This window comes from Chrysemys picta, chromosome 2, assembly GCF_011386835.1.
Source record: "Chrysemys picta bellii isolate R12L10 chromosome 2, ASM1138683v2, whole genome shotgun sequence".
NCBI lineage: Eukaryota > Metazoa > Chordata > Testudines > Emydidae > Chrysemys > Chrysemys picta.
The window spans coordinates 221,673,835-221,695,388 of NC_088792.1; positions in this window are offsets into that span (position 1 = coordinate 221,673,835).

Below are 21,554 nucleotides of genomic sequence, written 5' to 3' on the forward strand. Positions count from 1 at the left end.
GGGACCCTAATGATAGCAGCTGTTGGCTGCTTCCCTCCTCCACTGACGCTGCTTTGATTCCCTGGACCACTTCCCCGTGGTCCCCTTTTCCAAGCTTCACCCTTACCTCAGGGTTCAGTAAGGCTTCCTCTCCTCCAACTCCTTTCACCTGGGCTCCTCTCCAGAGAGCTGGAAAGGAGAGCTTTTAAAGCAGTATAAGTGGGACCTTAATTGGTTCCAGCTGTCTCCATTAGCCTAACAGCCTTAACTGACCCTTTGTCTGTTAATTGAGGTCATGTGCCAGCATTAGCCTAATGACCTTAACTGGTTACATTGGCGTCAGGTGTCTTGATTGGCCTGGAGTAGCCCTTGTTTGGCTATCCAGGGAACAGGGACCTGCTCATTCTGAGGCTGATATACCTGCCTTCCACTACCCTCTTATATCCTTCTGGCCTGAGTCCTTCACTACAGGTAATCAGTTATTTTACCTTTACAAAATGATGCAATGTTTCCACAGACTTACTATGCTTATTTTCACATGTGGTGTGTGAGTTTTTGTTTGTTTGTTTGTTTGTTTTTAAATCAAGGGTGGTGAATAGCCATAGTTAAGATTGCTACAGCATTTCTGTTTAAAGTCTAATTTTCAGATATCTCCAAAGGTAGAGTGGTGCTCTAAATCTGTATGAACTGCACTTGCCCAGCACTAATTAGTGTTACCATGATAATTTTGTTTTGTATTAGCATGAGCGTTCATATCTGTGGTTATAATTACACATTTGAACATCCTGGAATAACCATCTCTTTCTATTCACATCTTTGGGAGTTTTGCAATTGCTTTAACTGGAAACATAATAGAGCCTGATATTGTGATGTTTGGCTATGTTTTCTGTAGAACTCCCTTCATGTACAGAGACATGAGAGAACTACATGTTTGCAGTAATTGGGAAGAACAATAGATTGGAAGCTAAAGTAGTAAGGCAAGCCATTCCTGATTTGCATATCGGCTAGTGAGATGCCAGTTGAGCAGCAACCTATCTTTTGTTCTTCTGAAAATCAAGATTTAACAGTTTTGTGTGCTTAAATTCATTTTTGTGGCCTATGGATCCTGAGGCCAATCTACATAAGCCTCAACCACCAGGATAAGTTAGAGTAGCCTGAGGGTTGCTCTAACTTAGGTTAGAAGCCAACAGCCCCATCAGCTGTACACTGCCAGGGCAGAGAGACAAACTTATTATGCCCCATGCCAGAGGCTGGGAAGACAGAATGAAAGACAGAAGCTTCTTCAGCAGCTCTATGCTACCCAAGTTTTTTCTAATGAATATGTAAACGGTATTTTGGTATAGAGGATACTACCGCCTTACTAGAAAAGTGAGAAAAGGCTAGAGTGGCACCAGATGGGGAAGGAGAACCAGCTGCTCTTTGAGGAGGAGACTGGCTGTTGGCCACCTCAGGCAGTAGACAGTGCTCCACCCAGGTTCCCCCATCCATAGAGGTGAAGAACTGGCATGCTGTATTGGCAACATGAGGAGAGAAGTAGACCAAAATGGCTGAGGAGGAGGAGCTACCTATTCCATGGCTGGAGGCTCCCAACCATCATACCCAAGAGGAGGAGACATAGGATGGTATTGGTCAGGGGCTCCCTTTTGTGGGGGACAGAGGCATCCATCTTACAACCTGATCTGATGTCCTGGGAGCTGTGTTGCCTGCCTGGAGCTTACATCAGAAAGTTCCCTGAAAGGTTGCTGAGGTTCATCTGTCCCTCTGACCATTACACCTTGGCTACTCATCCACATGGACACTAATGATGCTGCCAAGTATGACCCAGAGCAGATCAGCAGTAACTACAGGGCTCTGGGAGTGAAGGTGAAGGAGTTGGGACCAGAGGTTCTTGTCCACCCTAACAATGGGCCTAAGCAGGGACACACACATCCTGGAGATGAATACATTGCTACACAAATGGTGTTGACAGAAGGGCTTTTGACTTCCTCTACCACGGGACGCTATTCTGGGAAGGAGGGCTTCTGGGAAGAGATGGGGTCAATTTGAACATGAAGTGGGAGAATATTTCCACACACTGCTCCAACCTATATCAGAGGGGTAGCCGTGTTAGTCTGTATCCACAAAAACAATGAGGAATCTAGTGGCACCTTAAAGACTAACAGATTTATTTGGGCATAAGCTTTCATGGGTAAAAAACCCACTTCTTCAGATGCATGGAGTGAAAATTACAGATACGGGCATAAATATATATTGGCACATGAAGAGAAGGGAGTTACCTTACAATGGTGAAGGCCAATTCAGTCAGGGTGGATGTGGTCCACTCCCAATAATTGAGGAGGAGGTGTCAATACCGAGAGAGGGAAATTGCTTTTGTAGTGAGCCAGCCCCTACACACCACACCACAGAAACGCTAACCCAGGAACTAATCCCTGTAACAAACCCCATTGCCTTCTCTATCCCCATAGCTGTTTGGCAGTCACATAGCAATAGGGACCATGGCTTTTCTAGGTCTATATCTGGCTACGCATTTGATAGTTTCTTTCAGACATGTGATCCATGCTTTTCTTACCGCGAGATTAGCCTGCTACAATGGGGCTACTTGGGGTTATGCTTGGAGTTTCTGACCACAATTGCTTGACACAGTGCTCCATGATCAGCTGTGGATGTCCATAGGGAGCTAGATGCGTTGAATTTTTTATAAAACCCTAAATGAGTTGGGATGTGCCTACTTGAGGTTTTACCACTGCTGTACTCTACAGAGGTTCTTAAACGGGAGCTCCCTTACATTTAGAGAGTTACTGGTGGCACTTCAACTTCCCCCCCACTTGCTGGACTTTTTCTCATTAATTACAAAATCTAAATAAATCATTGGGTAGACCACAAGACTGCATTGTTTGTAAAGAGTCTACCTGACTTGAAGTTTTATAGCTCAATCAGATCACTCTGTTATTTCCTGGGGATATTTGTTATTTCAAGCAGTCTTGACTCAGTTTGCCCAAAGGTTAAAGCTGTCAATCACTCTGAATTCTCTAATAGATAAAATAAAACACAAGGATTTGATGATTCTGAACCCATTTGCCATAATCAGAATACACCCTATTCCTGTGAAGTCTTATCCTCAATTTATAGAGAGAAAAGTGAGTTAGAAAAACTAAGCAAAGGGAAACAAGTCCACAAGATGGTAACTCCCCCCTACTAGCTCCCGGCTGCAACTCTGCACTCTGCTCCTCATTTCCCACTCACCAATCTGCGTCCCAGTTCCTATATAATGTCTTACTAAACATTAAAAAGAAAGCATCTTGGTTTATGAGGTAAATAAAATTTTACATTACTGAAAGAACGTAAGGAACTGAGAGGGCTCACAAAGCATTAGCTGTAGATCATGTAGAAAACAATCTCTCTTTGTGCCATTATAGCAATGTTTTAAAATGTACAAATAAGAGTGGCTAAATAAGCTAAATTCTTCAGAAAGTGGGGGAGAGGGAGGGAGAATCACATGTGATTATGTGATGACAGAAAACAGCTGCCAGACACGTTTAGTAGAGTTGAAGTAGTAATACAAAGAACAAACGGGTTTTGGATATCACTGGAATTTTCTGGAACTAGAAACTTAATTATCACAGTGGGAAGGAAATTTCTTAACTTGGAAAAAGAAGAAAATGTTTTTGTCACTTGTGGCTTTTAAACCAGAATAACCGATGGCGCAATTGTGAGATGGGAATGTAGGACGTGGTTCCCTGACGCAGGCTGCAATGTTAAGCATGAATTTTACTTTTTGCTTCAAAACTATTTATTTCTACTGATATAGTTCATACAGGCTAGTCGGGCCAAGGGCCCCATTGCGCTAGATGTTGTACAAACACAAAACGTAGGTGCTGCTCTGGTTGTATAAATATGTCCATACACTGGAGAGTTTCAACATGGGAGGTTTTTTGACGGAAAGAGATTTATTTTGCTTCTATTTAATTAAATTAAATTTTACTTAATACTTAGGCCCCAATCCTACAAACACTTAAGCACATGCTTAACTTGAAGTCAATGGGACTACTCACATATTTGAAGTTAAGCATGTGCTTGTTTGCAGGCTTTTACCTCCTTGCTGGAACTGTAGAAAGAAAACAGAGCCAAAGCCTACCATAATTTATACTATTATCGTGTTTTTCTAGTCCATGCAATTACAATCTGAGAGACTTGATGTCACAGACAAGTTAGTATGTGAATTTCCAATCCATGTACAAGTATTATTTGGTAGTCTATATTTATGACACAGCTCTTTTGCAATACACTTCCTTTGACTTTCACATTTTTGGGTTTATAAAAACTCTGTTTATAAGAAGGACCGCTTTCTTTGGCCTGTAAGTGAGAGATATTGGACGGATTATGGGATTTTCATTTGGAAGGACAAAAATGAAGCATCTGATCTCAAAGCCCGGCATCGAATGAGCTCCTGAGTCCTATTCCAGAGGGAATGGATGCTTCAGGAGAATTTATAGGTTATGTCGATAAGCTCTGACACAGCTAAATCTTTTGACTTTTTCAGATAACAAGAGAGGTACTTACTTTTGCCGTGTAGCCTTGAAAGACTCCCACCCCCTTTTCCTTTTAAAAGTTTTGGGTAACATATTCTTTTGATTTCCTAAGTCTGGGTGGTCTCTGTCAGGAGGTAAAGTGGAGGCAAATGAGGAGTCAGGCTAAACCAGCATTAGAGGCAGTGGTGAGACAGCTGTGTTAAAGTTAACTCCACTGCCTATAAAGCAAACACAGCTGTGGGACAGAAGGTCACTTTTGTTTGTCTGTGCACACAGGACACCAGCATGTGCTCAAAGAGGAGACACTGCTTGGAGAAATCCAGTTGCCCTGGCAAGATTTTCAGCCCTTGACCTGATGGTTTGTTTGAAGCACACCAATGAGCTGACCAAAGAACAAATGCAAAGCTCCTGGATGAAGAGGGTACAAAGAGCAAAACCCAAGCAGACCATCTTGGACTGAAACACTGCTATCAAGAGTGACAAATGTTGCTTCTTTTATAATAGATAGCCCCCAAAAGGGTGGATGAGCCTAGCCTACTTCCCTTTTACCTGCAAGTGATGCATTAACTATATGTATCAAATCACTCTGCTGTAACCCTAGGGAAGGTATGAAATAGGAATGGATGAAATATAAAAAGTTGTATGTAAGGGACATTAGAAATGGGAAAGGTCACTCAGTGCCTGTCGAAAGAACATTTTCTAGGACTTTGTATCATCTAGTTTTTAAAGTCCCAAGTGATGGTCCTTCCACAGAGAGGCCACAGCCACATACTTCTGTCATGAGGTTGCTCTTGGCCGTCAACTGAAGTTTCTTTTTTTGCTTGATACCATGTTTTACTCCTTGCATATCAAACTAAATAAGTCCTCATCAGTACTGACATTAGTGTACAAATATTGGAAAGATTTAATGAGGATTCCTCCCACCCCAGCGCATGCGGTCATTACATACACACATGTAACTTTTAGACTCTTTCATAATAAGTCAATTCCTCCAGCCCCAGGATTATTTTATTGCCTTATGAACTAATTCACCTTTTTAAGCTAGCTTTCTTGTTGCCTTCAGCCATAAAGGCACGATAAACCATGAGGAAAATTAAATGCTACAACAATTATGGATATAGTTTCTCAAAATTAAAAGAAAAATCACCACCAAGATCAATAAAAACCCACCAAACCTTCTAATTCTGAAATCAACTCACAAACAGATTAAAGTTTACTAAGTAAAAAGAGCCATGTGTGTTTTTATAACTTCTATCTTGGCAGAAAACATGTGTGAGAGAAGAGATTCCCCTCCCAGCTTTAGCTGCTTTCAGGATCTGTGCATGAGTGGAAGCAACTTCAGAAGGGAGAACTATGATGTTATAAAGATTTCTTCAACATTATACTTGCCTTTACTGGTGGTCTAAAGGACACTCCATCAGGATTTCACTGGTTCATTTGTGAAGTGTAGTTTTCTACAAAAGAGCAAAGAGAAACAAAAAATAAAACCACAGGTAACTTGGATGAGTAAGGAAAGTTGCTCTCCAGCCCTCTCAGGGTCACTGTATTGTGATTTAATTTATCTAAATTATCAAGGGATTTTCAGTATAGATGTAAAGGATTTACTATGAAGGAGTGTGTGTGGTTTATATTCTCCAGCAGTTATTACATGCTATATAAACTGTTTGGAATATCAGGTTTTTCTTATTCCTGCTAATTCAATTTTTACTGTGTAAAATGCACAGCAGGGCTTGGTAATGGCAGAATTGACATTTTATTGTGTATTAGAGCTGCTCAACATTTTTCATTAGAAACTTTTTCTTTTTTTACAAAAATAAATAAAAATTGCATTTTTCCAAAACTTAGAGATTTCACGAAATCTTTCCGTTTTTAAAGCTTTCTGTTTTTTTCCATCAAAATGGAAAAATTTTGAATTGTTGGTAGTTTCTTTCAATCTGTTTCCCTCTCTTCAGCCCCTTTTAGTCTCTCTTTGCCACTGCCTACAATCAAAAGAATGATGTCTAGGGATTTGGTTTTGGGAGGAAAAGGCCGGAAGGGGTTTCACCTTCTCATTTTTCCTTTTCCCACACTAACTTTTCAAAATTTCTTTAACTTTTCACAAGTTATAGAGTAGAAAGCAAAGAAAAGTGAACAGAAAAGACACTCGGCAACTCATTTTATTGCATCTAGTAGAGAAAAAACAACCAATGGCCGGAAGCTGAAGCCAAACAAATTTTAGGCACATTTTTTAATCGTGGTGGTGACTGCCCAGTGGACCAAACTACCAACGGAGGCAGTGGATTCTTCATCTCTTGAAGTCTCCAATTCAAGAATAGATACCTTTCTGGAATATATGAAACTATGAGATTTCCTTAACTCACACCTAGTTGTAGTTTTGAAGTGACTTACTAGTTCCAAAACAATGACACATCCAATTAAAATTATATTAATCTGCTTATATTGAAATATAAGCAGATGGAATGTGTTTCACACACAGTTAAGTATAATAATGGCTGTGAAAACAAGTTGATGGGCAGTGAGCAAAAAAAGCCAAACAATCTCAACTGAATAAAAGTACAAACAGTCTCAACTGAATAGCTAAAACAGTAGAGGAAGAACATTTTACAAAGCTCAGAGTTAGCAGTGAATGGCTGACTAAGAACATGCATCAAGCTCAACTTTATTCAAACAAATGAAAACCACAGATTTTGTGGAGGAAAAAATAGCCTATTTTCCTCTGGCATGGCTTCTAAAGTCAACTGAACACTCAGAAGAATGTGGGGGAAAGATACAATTAGATTGGGTACAGTAATCTCAGAAGAAAAGCCTGCAGAATATAGAGATACTAATAAATATGAAAAGAAAATCATGCAATTTAATAAACTGTACAGACACTCACTGACATATTGTTGCCACAGGCATACTCTTTGAAGAATAATTTCAAAAGAACAGAAACACCCTTTTTTCTGTAATTCCCTATGTTCCAGCTGGGCAGCTAAGAGGTAGAAAACATAGGAATATATTAGCTTGGGATGAGGAAGAGCTTCAAAAGGTTGGAATTGGAACTTCTTGTAGGATATCCAAATCAATATCAGCCACTAGTTTAGATGCTTATCCAGGCCTTGGCATCTTTTAAAAATTCCCTCAACCTATTCCCCCATTTCTCTTCAGGCACCTCTTCCCTCAAACCTAACCGTCTCCCCTTCACTTGCAATCCAGCCCTATCTGCCTCCCTTGCCAATAGCACCACATGTAGCAGAGCATGCATGTGTGCCCCCTCCTCTGGATGGCAGGTTGCAGCCTGTTTGGTGACCAATCAGGGGAAGCATTGTCATGGGGAAAGTAAAGAGGAGCTCTGGCTACCACTCATGGCACTTGAGAGAAAAAGAGGCCTAGGAAAAGAAATAGTTGCTGCATAGCCACCAGGGAGGAGCTACTTCCCAGCTGGTTCTCAGATCAAAGGGCTGTGAAGCATCCCTGGGCATTCAGCCTTGTAGTTACATTAAGGCAGGGAAGACTAGTTGGGAAATGTCATCCTTTAATATCACCTCTTCTTGTCCTTTGTTTTCTTGTTAGTGTATCATTAAATCAGGTGCATGCATATGTGCGCGTGTGCCTTGGTGAATGGTGGTTACAAGTAAAAAGGATATTCATAACATGCCCTTTTCAGTAATGGGGTTAAAGATTTTGAGCAAAGTTTCTGAAACAGAACTCAAACTCAGAGCCAGTCTCCTTCCATATTTAGAACCTTGCCCCAGAAATGTGTCTCTGCAGTGTTCAGTACCTCTCCCAAGGCACTCACAGAAATTAAGTTTGTTGCCTCCAAAGAGACAGTGCACACACCGCTCTGTTACATTAGCTGGGATTTTCATTGCATCTCAACATCAGGAAATTCATAAGGACTGTTTCACTTGTGAACCCAACTCCAGTCAAGTGAATTTCCCTGTGGGACCCTCAACCTAGTATGGAATGCCTTGACGAAGCCACAAGTTTCAGCCCTTATCTCAAATATGTCTATCTCCTTTTCTTAAATGTAACATTCCCAGTAGCAATCTTTGGTGAAGTGGGCTTCAGGTCACAGGGCCTTATCAACAGAAAGTTAATATTGCACTTTCCAGAAAGACAAATTAGATAGGCAGAAAAGAAGCTAATGGCACTTTTGGGCTACCTGTATATCACACAATAGAGCAAGGAAGTAAATGTCCCCCTCTTGGTATGTCTGGGGAGACCACATGTCGAATACTCATTCAGTTTTGAACGTTTCAGTATCTGATATGAAAAATTCTGTGATCCACATTAGGGAGGATGGAGAAAGATGGAGCCTAACAAGGGCCACCCCTCTCTCTTAGTACACCTTGGAACTAGAACTGTGCAAAAGTGAAGCCTTAGCCTACGTCCTCTCCCTTGGCACCTCTCCCTTGAATCATGTGAACAACCAGTCTCTGCTGTGTCTTTGTCCTATTATCTGTTTCAGATTCTCTCTCGCTGGCTATATTAGAATGGTTGCCAAAGGCTAAAAATTAGGGCAATTTCCCTGGCCTCCTCACTGGCACGAGCCCATGTGCTCCCCCCCTCTGACAGCTCTTGCAGCAGTGTTGCAAGGCACCTACTAGAGTCCACTTTGATGGCACCCCTTGTTCTGGGACTTCTCCAGAATCACTCTGGCCCTTTCCTGGTACTCCGTGTTAATTTCTTGGGCAGTTGGGAATAGGTTTTACTAGGCCTAGATCACTCACACTGGCTGGGCCAGCCTGCTGACACAAAGACCTCTGTGATTTAGACAACGGCTGCCAGGATGCTGAGGTTGCATTGGAATACCCAGTTTTGCATGGTGGTTGGCAAAATCTCGAGATGCTGTTTGAGTACCACAGATTCTACAATCTCAGCTGGAGCATGGGTTGCTGGCTGTGGCCAGCAGGTGGGCCAAACTGTTAGTTGCTGACCTGTGGCCTGGCATCATGCTCAGGGAAGAAAGTTTCGGTTTTGAACCAGTGATGGAGGTTTTCAGAGTATTACAGTCCTTTGTGGTTTCATGAGAATCAGAGCTTTAGAAATTGGACTTGCATCTGAAGAAGTGAGGTTCTTACCCACGAAAGCTTATGCTCCCAATACTTCTGTTAGTCTCAAAGGTGCCACAGGACCCTCTGTAGCTTTAGAAATGATACCTCTTAGTGAATAATATACAGGCAAGAAAATGTATGGCTATATTAGAACTGGTTGTTAGAATATCTATTTTAAATTGTAATGTTCACAGTTCATCTATTCTCATACCTCTTATTATACTCTGTCCTCAAACAGTCATGTGAGCAGGATTTTGTTCAAATGTTTGGGGAACAGCTTTTCTCGATTTGCACTCAAGCAAGGGCATTTGTGCATGAATAAGATTACTTGTCAGTCATTTTTATTTTTTTGTAGTTTTTAGAAAGTTTCACTCATCTGATCACAGAGAATAACCAAGATGATATAACTTAAGTAATCAACCCGACACCATGAACAACAAGTAACTGAAGTGAGAACTGTGAGAAATCCCAAGCAGCTGATAATCAATTATATAAACTATTCAGTGAATACTTCAAAACAGACATGTTCACAGAAATCAGAATCAGTCTGTAAGCAGAAAAACAGGCTGCAGTCATGAAATACTTCATTTACAACAAATAATTTTACCAGCTCTTTTCAATAGCTACAAATAAGACTACAGTCACAACAGCAGTCAGCAGGGAGGAGTAGGTTTCAAGTTCATTCTCTATTTTCTCCTCTGATACTCAGCACACTGTGCAGAATAGTCTATGATTCTCTGGACACCTAAGGCTTGTCTACATGTACATTTAGTTTGCAGCAAGCTGGGGTGTGAATCTACGCTACAATTGAAAATTCCTCTCTAGAAGACAAATTGTGGGCGGGGGGGGGGGTTCTGTGCCAATGTGAAGCCAACTGGTATCCCATTTAGCCTTCTGGGAAGCTACTGATACTATAAAAATCTGCTAGCAAAAGGTATCAGGCAGGAAATGCAGCTTGCCCCCCTCTTTTCCCCTTAGCCACTGCTGCTACTGCAGCTGCTGTACATCATATCACTCTTTCTTGTATTGGCACATGGACCTTACGTCATCATTTGAGAAGGGTTTTTTATTCTTCTTATTGAAAGCCCAACCTGAGTCACCATGGTGAATTAAATCTAGTTTAAGTGAACTTTGAAGTGTTTTAATCTCTAGTAAATATTTTACTGTAGTGTTCTATGTGGTCAAGATTATGCTTTCCCCTACTGATGTGGCAAAATCTGGGCCAATGTGAGGGGAAGTGACTGTAAATTAAATCACTGTAATTTTGTTCTCATGATTAGAACTGTAAATAAAAATTCTCACTGAATGCAAAAACCACATAAACATGATATTTCCATGGATTTGTAAGATATCACTACCACATTTTGCTCTTTGCCTCCAGAATTTTGTTTATATGAAAAAAAAATTTCCTGACAGGCAGAAAATCATTTTTGTACATCAGTGCTCATTAAGAGAAAGAACAGTATTTCAACACAGTTTTATTCACACAGCTTACTTAACCTTATTCAAAAAGCTCAATAATTATCCTTGCTACATAAATAAATCAAAGAGAGGATTATTACATTTGTTTGTCTCTCTGTTTGCTTTTGAAATATAAGACTTGGTAGGCTATTTATATCAACTCCACAATGGAGCTCCTTCTCTCAGGGCTGGTCTACACTGGGGGGGAGAGGGGGAAGAGGGATCGATCTAAGATATGCAACTTCAGCTACGTGAATAGTGTAGCTGAAGTCAAAGTATCTTAGATCAAATTACCTGGGGTCCACATGGCACGGGATCGACGGCCGCGGCTCCCCCGTCGACTGCGCTACCGCCGCTCTGGTGGAGTTCCAGAGTCGACAGGGAGCGCGTTCGGGGATCGATATATCGCGTCGTAATGAGACGTGATATATAGATCCCCACTAGACTGATTACTACCCGCCAATCCGGCGGGTAGTGAAGATGTACCCTCAGAGAGTGTTTCATATCCTGCTTGTAGAATCACAATGTTTTGCTAAAAGATATGCTCTAGGAATTATTTCAGGGAAGTTTTATGACTTGTGCTATACTGGGGGGTCAGATTAGATTATCACCATGGTCTTAGAATCTGTGAATCCACAAATACATTAAAATTAGTATCTTGACATCAGAAACTGCAAAGATGGCCATTTTGTTGCTGCAGGCTATTTTTCATGCCAGCATGGTGAACTTTGCTCTAGCTTGCACGTGTTCTGGTGCATTTCTGCTTCCCGAGAATGGTAGAGTCCACTTGGTAGAGTCTCCCTCCTAAGTGAGTATGTGGCCCACCTTAGGATCAATGGGCCCTGGATTTGTGCTCTTTGGGTTAATGGCAGGTCTCATCCTTTTGCTTGCAGGTCATCTCGCATTATACTCAATAGCTAATGTACAGTACCTTCACTTAGTGATTCGGTGAATAAGTGATTATACTGTCCCACTCTGCTTTAAAGGAATCAAGAAGCAACCAGCTTCAAAAAGAAACTAACATTTGATTCAGAAAAAGGGTAGATTGAAATTGAGAAAGGATTTTGTTTAGGAATCAGGCATAAAAAGAAAAGGCATGATACCTAATCAAGGATATTGGATTTGCAAATAATTAGCCAACCCTACAGCAATAATCATGTCCCCTCCATTGAAATAAAGAACAGAAAAGGTAAGTGGGTGATATCCCAAAGTGTTCCCACTAATCTTAGGTGGGCACACACTGTCACTTGCTTTGGAATGATTATTAATATAACAGACCTTACCATCACTTGTGTGTAGTGGTGGACGTTTGGCACAACTCTTATAAACTGTGTGTGCCATCACCTGCTCAACATGGAGCTTGAGCTCCTCACACTAGATCTTTTCTCATCCTAGAGCCCTTTCATAAAATACACATTCTGTTGTGGTGTAATTTCACTGTAAGGCAGACAGATCACTCTGGGGTGTGGAGAAGGTCTGGCCTTCCCCTGGCTTCCAGTATAAAGGAGGCCTAAGGTGTGAGACTGGTATTTGATCCTCTCCTCGATTGTGTAGCCCTGTGCTCCCTTCCAGATGCTCCTGTATGTCCAGGACTTGGAACAGTCATTCTCCTTTCTTCTTGTGGTTCTGGCTTGTAGCTGAATGACTGCTGAGAGGGGGCCAGGCTCCATTTCCTGCATGATACCTTCTGCTAGCAGACCGGCTTGTGGATACATATACCACAGTGTGACACTCCCCATGAAGGCTGGCACTTATGGTCACTGAGGCTTCCCTCACCAGAAGGTAAATGATATTCACACAGAAGAGAGAGTTTGCATTCCCCTGAAGAGCTTATTTGGGCTTGCACACATAGATGGATGGTCCCAGCCACATGTAGGTTATGATGGATCAGTATTTGGCTGTGATTACAGTCTGATGGCTGACAGACATGCTAACAATTGCTCTTCTTCCATGGCCTGACCTTCACAGGACATCTGCATCTCAAACATCCAGGTTAATCAGAACTTTGGGGTCCAAATGGTCCTTCTCCTTTCTAGAGGTTCCTGATACACTGTCAGTTCAGGGTTACCAGACAAACATTTTATGTTAAGTGCCATATTCCCAGCTGTTACTTATTTTCCAGTACATTTTGCTGCTTCTGGGCTGCCATATTTCAGAAGGCTCCCTAAAGTGTTACCAATACTTACTCCTTAATCCTTATTCTTTTATATTGAATATCATTTCATGGAAGTCCTCTCTGGGACAGCTTAGTGTGATAGTATGGCCACCTCCCAGGTGTCCCCTCTTTGCCTCAGAGTGGCCCTACAAGTGGCTCCCTGCTTTAATTTTCCCCTTTAAAAGGTTTCTTCAATAACTCTCAAACTCTTCTGTCTATTCACCGCCCTTCTTGGAGTTCTGGTTAATTAAATTAACAAACATTCAAAATAAAGTTCTGAAGCCCATTTGTTTACCACATTATCAGGTCCCTCCCTAACCTTTCCTGCCTGGGTCTTACTCCCCAAGTTCCTGGTTTATTTTCTGGAGCCTACTCACTCCCAGTAGCCTCTGTACTCCACTCTGAAAAACCTCTCTGAAAATCACCCCCTACAGCTTCCCACTGCTCTTTATAGGGGAATCAGCTGATCCCTGATTAGGTGTGCCTCCTTAGTAGTTAGGGTTGGCTGGCCCCAGGCCTCTAGCCCTTAAGGGGACAAGCCACCCTGTTACACTTACATTAAATCCAACCTGTCTAAGAAACCTCAGCACCTCTCTTGGCATTTTGTATTCTGAAATTGACAATTTGCATATTTTCCTTGAAGAATATATTTTAATCCTCGTTTCATTTGCATTTACATACTTTAATTTATCAACAATCAACTGCAATGCACCATTTTATTTTAAAGTAGTTGGCACATTAAAACATCAACAATTTTCCAAAGTTACCACACAGTAGCACAAGAGAGATTGTATTTCCTTTCCTAAGTGTAGAATAAATGGAAGTATAACTATGTGCTAACTGTGGTGTAATGTTTATTTTTGAATGGCACGCAATATATGTTGATGGCATGACAATCAGAAAAGTCTATTGCTGCATTTGAGAGTTGTCTTCATCCACCAGCCATACAGAGCTTCTATGGGGCTGAACAAGGTCTGACTTATATTTCCAATTTCCAGAAACGTTGCACCACTTTTGATTAGACAGGGGGCACACAGCAAGATTCAGTTTCAGACAAATTAGAGGATTGGGCCAAAAGAAACCTGATGAGGTTCAACAACGACAAGTGCAGAGTCCTGCACTTAGGACGGAAGAATCCCATTCACTGTTACAGACTAGGGACCGAATGGCTAGGAAGCAGTTCTGCAGAAAAGGACCTAGGGGTTTCAGTGGACGAGAACCTGGATATGAGTCAACAGTGTGCTCTTGTTGCCAAGAAGGCTAACGGCATTTTGGGCTGTATAAATAGGGGCATTGCCAGCAGATCGAGGGACGTGATCATTCCCCTCTATTCGACATTGATGAGGCCTCATCTGGAGTACTGTGTCCAGTTTTGGGCCCCACACTACAAGAAGGATGTGGAAAAATTGGAAAGAGTCCAGCGGAGGGCAACAAAAATGATTAGGGGGCTGAAGCACATGACTTATGAGGAGAGGCTGAGGGAACTGGGATTGTTTAGTCTGCAGAAGAGAAGAATGAGGGGGGATTTGATAGCTGCTTTCAACTACCTGAAAGGGGGTTCCAAAGAGGATGGATCTAGACTATTCTCAGTGGTACCTGATGACAGAACAAGGAGTAATGGTCTCAAGTTGCAGTTGGGGAGGTTTACTTTTTCACTAGGAGGGTGGTGAAGCACAGGAATGGGTTACCTAGGGAGGTGGTGGAATCTCCTTCCTTAGAGGGTTTTAAGGTCAGGCTTGACAAAGCCCTGGCTGGGATGATTTAGTTGGGAATTGGTCCTGCTTTGAGCAGGGGGTTGGACTAGATGACCTCCTGAGGTCCCTTGCAACCCTGATATTCTATGATTCTATGATTTCCATGACCCCAAATTTCAGGACAGAATGAATCCAGAGTTTTAGCTCAGGCCCATCTTCAAAGCTAATGCCAAAGAAAATGTCTTTGCTTGTTATATATCATAAGGAAGGGCAGTCTCAACAAAAATATTCAGATGCATTATAAGCACTCCAGAATTTGGGAATGTTCAGATACAGGAGTTTTATTTGGATTAATATAAACAAGGAATATTTTGGAAAATATGGATTGAGGTTTGGATTTCAAAATACATTTAAAGTTCAGGGTTGTTCAGAAGTAGGTTTTGGTTCAAGTTCTGTAACACTATTTCAGGAAAACATAGAATTTCATTCTATCCTTTCAGTGGATTTCCGTTAAGAAATAATATAACAAGATATATTCATTCCTATCCGAATCCTCCCATAGGTCTTCTGATGTAGTTACTTTGTAAAGATATCTGCAAATCATCTATCACTTTTGCTGATCTCTCTCATTTGTCTTGTGGCTAAGTGATATCCTCTACTGAGAAAAATGGGAATCCTTGCTTGTGCTATACTAGAGGTTTCCCACATCAGTCACCAACTCTCTAAAGCTTGCTTTAAGTGATATGTGGGTTGCTCCTTCTGCCTCTTATTGATTTCAGGTTCGACGCAGCCTGTGCTGAAATGGGCATTCTATTTTTGTGTAAATTATCTCTGTCATCTCAAGATGAATACATGCGCTATAATGCAGACAAATTAATAGGCAAAACCGTACAAAGCAGATTTTAGGCTTAAAATTAAAGTTCATGGTCATTGAGCTGTTCAACTCATTGAAAAAATGTGGATTATTTTTAAAAAGTTTCATAGACTTAGTACAACATAAGCAACAAAAGTGAATATAAATCAATCAAAACACAAAACAAATGCAGTCACACACAAAAGAGATAAGAGTGCCCTCTCTTAAGATGCCAGAGGTGATTACAGGGCAGGGTAATGGTTGCAAGGATAAGTATTTATAATACAATGACAGTAAAAGCACATCAGGACTTCAAAGACTTGAACCCATGATCCTGCCCCACTGAAGCCACCAATAAAGCTGTGAGTTTAAAAGGAGAAAAGAAATCAGTTTCCACTACTCCAAAAGAGTCGGAATTCTCTCCTGCCACCACAGCAGTGACAACATAGATTGATTGATTTGGATTGGGCCGGGAGAGGGTGTACTGCCCAACATTAGTTTATTGAAGAAGTAACAGTTATTGATGGAGTAGCCCAACTTTAATTGATTTTGGTGTGTTAGGGAGCAACTTTAATTGAGGTTTCTGATTTCAAGATTGGGCTCTTGGTTCCCATGTAAAGAAAGGTACTCACCCAACAAGAGGGTAGCGTGGCCCTTATTGGGGAGAAAGATTTATCCCTTTGCTCAGTAGGTTCTGGGTTAACTTTGCAAAGCCTTGGCATAGTCATGGTTAATTCCCCTTTCATAACAGAATTATCATGTGCAGCCAATTGTTCTTGGCAGAATTTACAGTACGGATGCATAGTTTTAACAGTAATATGCTATGAAACTAATAAAAGAAGTGATTGATCTTTTTGACTTATTTATAACGGTATCATACTCTAAAGTAATAGATGGAATAGCTCCTGCAACCTCATCTTCCTGAGTAGCCAACCAACCCTTTACTCTTCTTGTCAACCCCGTCATATCCTTTTTGCTTAACTGTAAACTAAATACTCTGCAGAACAAGTATCATTTGTATATAATTCTTATTTTTCCACTATCAATGGCACTAGTTTTAAGAGAATGATTAATTATGGTTGTTCAAAGGTAAGGCTACTCTGTTTAAACTCAAGTTCTGGAGGTGTGTATATATATATATATATATACACACACACACACACACACACACACACACACACGCACATATATCACGGAAAGATATACCTTTTCTCTTATATGGAGCTTTAGAAGATCCCCACTTAATTTCAGTATTACAAGAGTTATTATTGGAGTGAAAAATTTGTTTTGAACAAATACTGGTAACGGAAATCTATTATTAAAAATAGCTGGACATCTTTTTTGTCCACAAATCTTGATGGATTATCAGTTAAAATAAATGTGATTTTTACCTAAAAAAGAACTGAGAAAAGATTACATGATTTGGCCCTTTGTAAATTTTACATTGCAAAGTATCTATTAACCTTTGTCCTTCAATCAGCCCCTCTTGTATCAGTTACTTACAAGTTGAAAATTGGTTTCCAGTTTGATTACAGGTAATTTTATAGCCCAGTTTCTAACTTTCGACATATTGCTAGAGGCAAGTCTCCAGTATATTTGTGAAGTACAGATTATCAATTGCTCTCCCTTCCTCATCAGACATTACTGTGAACTGCAGACTATTTCCCATCAGCTTTTATAACTCCTTAGAAAGGACAAATGCACCATTTTAAGTTATGAGCGATAGTTTACTTATCCCTTTGCCATAATACCAAATCAAGGAGCTATCCAATCAAGTTTGAAAAAAGCACATTTAAAATGGACAAAAACAAAACTTTTTTCTCTAGTGCAAAATTAATCTGTGGAGAATCCTGCCACAAGATACTGTAGAGTCAAGAATATTAAAAAAAAAATTAAACTCTTAAACACACAAGAACATACTCAGTTTTAAATTGATCCATGCTAGATCTGACAGGGATTAGAAGAATCCTTCCCTCTAGATAGATTATTCAATAATTGTGTATTACTGCAATTCTAGCACTTTCCTCAGACGCACCAGGAGGTTGGATACAGGACTAGGTGAACCTCTGGCCTGATCCAGCATAGCAGTTCCTATGTTTCTATTTTCTTAAACAGCAATTGTTAATTCTTGCTGCGTTCTCTACATCTAGTTAGATGGCAACACTCTATATCATGGAAAAATGACTAAGGTTCTCTCTTCACAATTAAACCCCCCTGAACTGTGAGGCTATACCAATTGAGTGATTTCCCATGCATTTGAGAGGTAAGCGCATATTACGTTCAGATTTTTTTTTAACAAAGAACCTATACTGTTATATGACCATTAAGATTAAAATGCACATTTAAAATAATAGGAGGTAGAAGAGTAACAATAAAAATAGCTGATTGGGAAAAGTAAGAGTTGTAAATTCATATACCTCCCACATCTAGCATCAGGCACAAGGGAAAAACAAAAAGATATAAGCATAACTTTTCTAAGTAAAGCTGGTCTTCTCTAGCCAACATGAGAGAGTTAGGGACAAGGCATTTCTAGGGAGAGGCAACTGTCAAACAAAGGCAATTGTCCTCCAGCAATGGGCAACAGAAAGAACAACTGCACCGCACCTAAAGCGGGGCAAACATTGGCTGGGCTTGCCAAAGGAGGGCAGTAGTTGTGCTTTATGGTGGGGGTGGAGGGAATGAGGTCAGGACTGCTGCAAAAGATGAATGGTAGTCAGCTTTCTGGCGCTGACTCACCCTCCAGGAATGTAGGGGCTGAAGGCTATAAAGGTGCAAGCCCTGGGCATGGGAAGCCCCTTTCTTCCACACAGTAGGCAAGGCAGCTGCAGCCGCAGAGGGCAGAGAATCCAGCCTCATGAGGCCGCATAGCTTCAGGTGCACGAAGGAGGATGAGAGCAGGGAGAAGGGGAGCTAACACCCCACTGCCCCAGGTACAGGGAAGAACAGGCAGAGGCAGGGTGCAAGCAGCAATCAGAGAGGAGGAGTCAGCACGTGAAACTGCTCAGAGTGATAGAGTGGCCGGGCATTGGGAGGGAGGGGGAAGTTAGGGACCTTAACTGTCTCATGTAGCAGCCGTGGTGCAAGGAGAAGTATGGGGGACCGGGTTGCAATATTTTCCTGCTGCAAGCAGGTTACTGCTGGGGGGAATGCACCTCCATGGGAAAGGGTACATGCAAACGCAGCACAGGGCAGTCCGAATGGAGCTCATGGTCTAGAAGGGGATCCAAGGGTAGGAGCATTGCAGCAAGTGCAGGGGGTTATTACCAGGATGGGGGTTGGTAAAGCCCAGGGTGGTGTGTTGGATCATCCAAGGCAGCCTCATGGACTGAGGGAAGGGGATGCTTGAGGGGAAGTATCCACGCATGCAGGTGGGCATGCTATGTTTGCTAGTGGGACAGTCCGCAGTGTTGTGTGGCAAGTGGTCAGTGAGGTTGTTTCTGCAGCATTGCAGGGCTTCCAGAGTGTATGAGATCACCCAGAACCAGGATGTTCTGCTCCACTGAACACAAGAAATGGGGGTAATGCTGATTCCAGGGATGAGTGTGATCGGCAGCAGACACCGTTTGGGGGGATGGTTGGCATAGGTGATACCCTGTCTTGCAGTGTGGCAATGGGTGGTGGTTGCAGGGGACTCAGCAAGGAGTGGGGTTTGGGCTCAACCTGTCCCTCCTCGAGTTACTTGTGGGGGACAGGAGTGGGCCTAGTGGGGTAATAACCCAAAGCAGTGGGAGTCCCAGAAGCCACGGCAGACCCGCTTGGAGGGTGCACCCCCGGTGGGGACACTAATGGTATTACACAGACGCTGCAAGCTAATTTACAATTGTTGCAGCAACTTCAGGCATCTAGGTGTGAGGGGTCTGGATGAGATGACAGGGTAGGCCCAGCCTGGGCTCCAGTTAGAAAGGTAGGTGAGGCAAGCCCCCTGCATGGGTATGAAAGCCTGTATTGGGAATGAAGCCCCGGGCACATTTTGACTCACTGGCCGTTAGGAAATATAACTTCATGGAGTAAAGGCTCCTGGGGGAGCTGTGGGGGAGCAGGGCACTGTGGATACCCCTCCAGGCAGTCCCGAGTATGGTTATGCCAGTGTGGCTGACCTGATGGGAGTTCACCTGCTCAGTACAACTAAGGATAAAATCTGAGAGGCGAATACATAGACATATTAGCCCTGTTGCACAGGGAAGTGTTGGCAGAGAGTAACCATGGGCAGAGCAAACAAAACGGGGAACTGCCCAAGCAGCCAAGGGTACCTAGAACATGGGAAAATTGGGAGGCTACCTTCCATATCTATGCGGGTGTTGTAGTACAGGCTTACCCGGAGAGAAGCCCTGCCTTGTTTAAGTATATGGACATAATCAGGCGGGCATGTATTATGTTTGGGGGCATATCCTGGTTTAATTATGATGAGCAGTTTCGATTAAGAGCAGCAACACAAACTGGGATCTGCTGTAGGGTGACCAGACAGCAAGTGTGAAAAATCAGGACGGGGGTGGGGAGTAACAGGAGCCTATAGAAGAAAATCCCCACAAATTGGGACTGTCCTTATAAAATCAGGACATCTGGTCACCCTAATCTGGTGGGACATACTTTATCACACACTGTGGTTGGAGTGGATGACGCCAAGGGGGATAGGAGTCCACACAGACAGTGGCTTATTCATCCCACGGCAAGCTCAGGAGGGGCCCAAGTCACATCATAATATTTGCTGGTCATTTAATGATGGTGGTTGTTTTTGCAGCACCTGTACATTCAGGCACGTTTGCAAGATATGTCCTGGGACCCATTCAGCCTGTTCTTGCTAGAGCGGTAAGGGATGATCACAAGGAGGAAACAGGACCGGGGGTGGCTCAAGGGCCAACCACAGGTTTGGCTTGGTTGGAACAGGCTCTGGGACACAGAACACAAGCTGGGGAGGGGGACGAGCTGGGGGTAGTGCAATGGGCACGGGTACCAACGCCAGGTAGGCCAATCTGTTAAGGGTTCTCTATGGGTTACCCTAACAAGGCAGATGGGGCATATTTACTGTGGGATTTCGGATCCCCTTTGCGGGGAGTAGGACTCGTGTGATGTCCAAAAATTTAAAGTCAGTAACTGGGATGGGACATATTGTTCAAGAGAATTTTTCACTTGACCAGAGCTCAGGAGGGAAGGGTGGCTGGGCCATTTGACCAATTACCTATAGAAAACTTGAGTGTTCCCTGGGTTTGATCCCCAAGAAGACTCCAGGGACATACCGATTAATTCATCTCCTGTCGTACCCACGAGGTGGCTTTGTTAATGATGGGATAGACCTGGCGCTGTGTTCCATGCACTATTCCTCCAGTGACGAAGCCGTGCGTATGGTTAGGTCTTGTGACCCGGGGGCATTAAGTGCGATATCAAGTCTGCTTTTTGACTGTTGCTGGTGCACCCATTGGACTTTGACCTCTCAGGTTTCTTTTTTGAGGGACAATTTATTCTGACAAGGCTATGCCCATGGGTTGTGCAGTATCCTGTTCAGCATTTGAAAAATTTAGTACAATGTTGCACTGGGCAGTGGTGCAGGCAGCAGGACTATGCCAAGTAGTGCATTATTTGGATGATTTTTTGTTTTCAGGACGGGCCGAGTCAGATGAGTGTATTCACCTGTTGGACACATTTCAAGTTCTGGCTAAACAACTGGGGGTACCCCTAGTGGAAGAAAAAACAGAGGTCCCTTCCACTACATTGACCTACGTGGGAATCGATCTGGACACCAGGGAGGGCATATCGCAGCTCCCTCCGGATAAGCTTCAAGAGCTACTAGAATTGCTCAAGAGAGCATTAAAAGCCAAAAAAACTCATACTGCGAGACCTGCAGTCTAG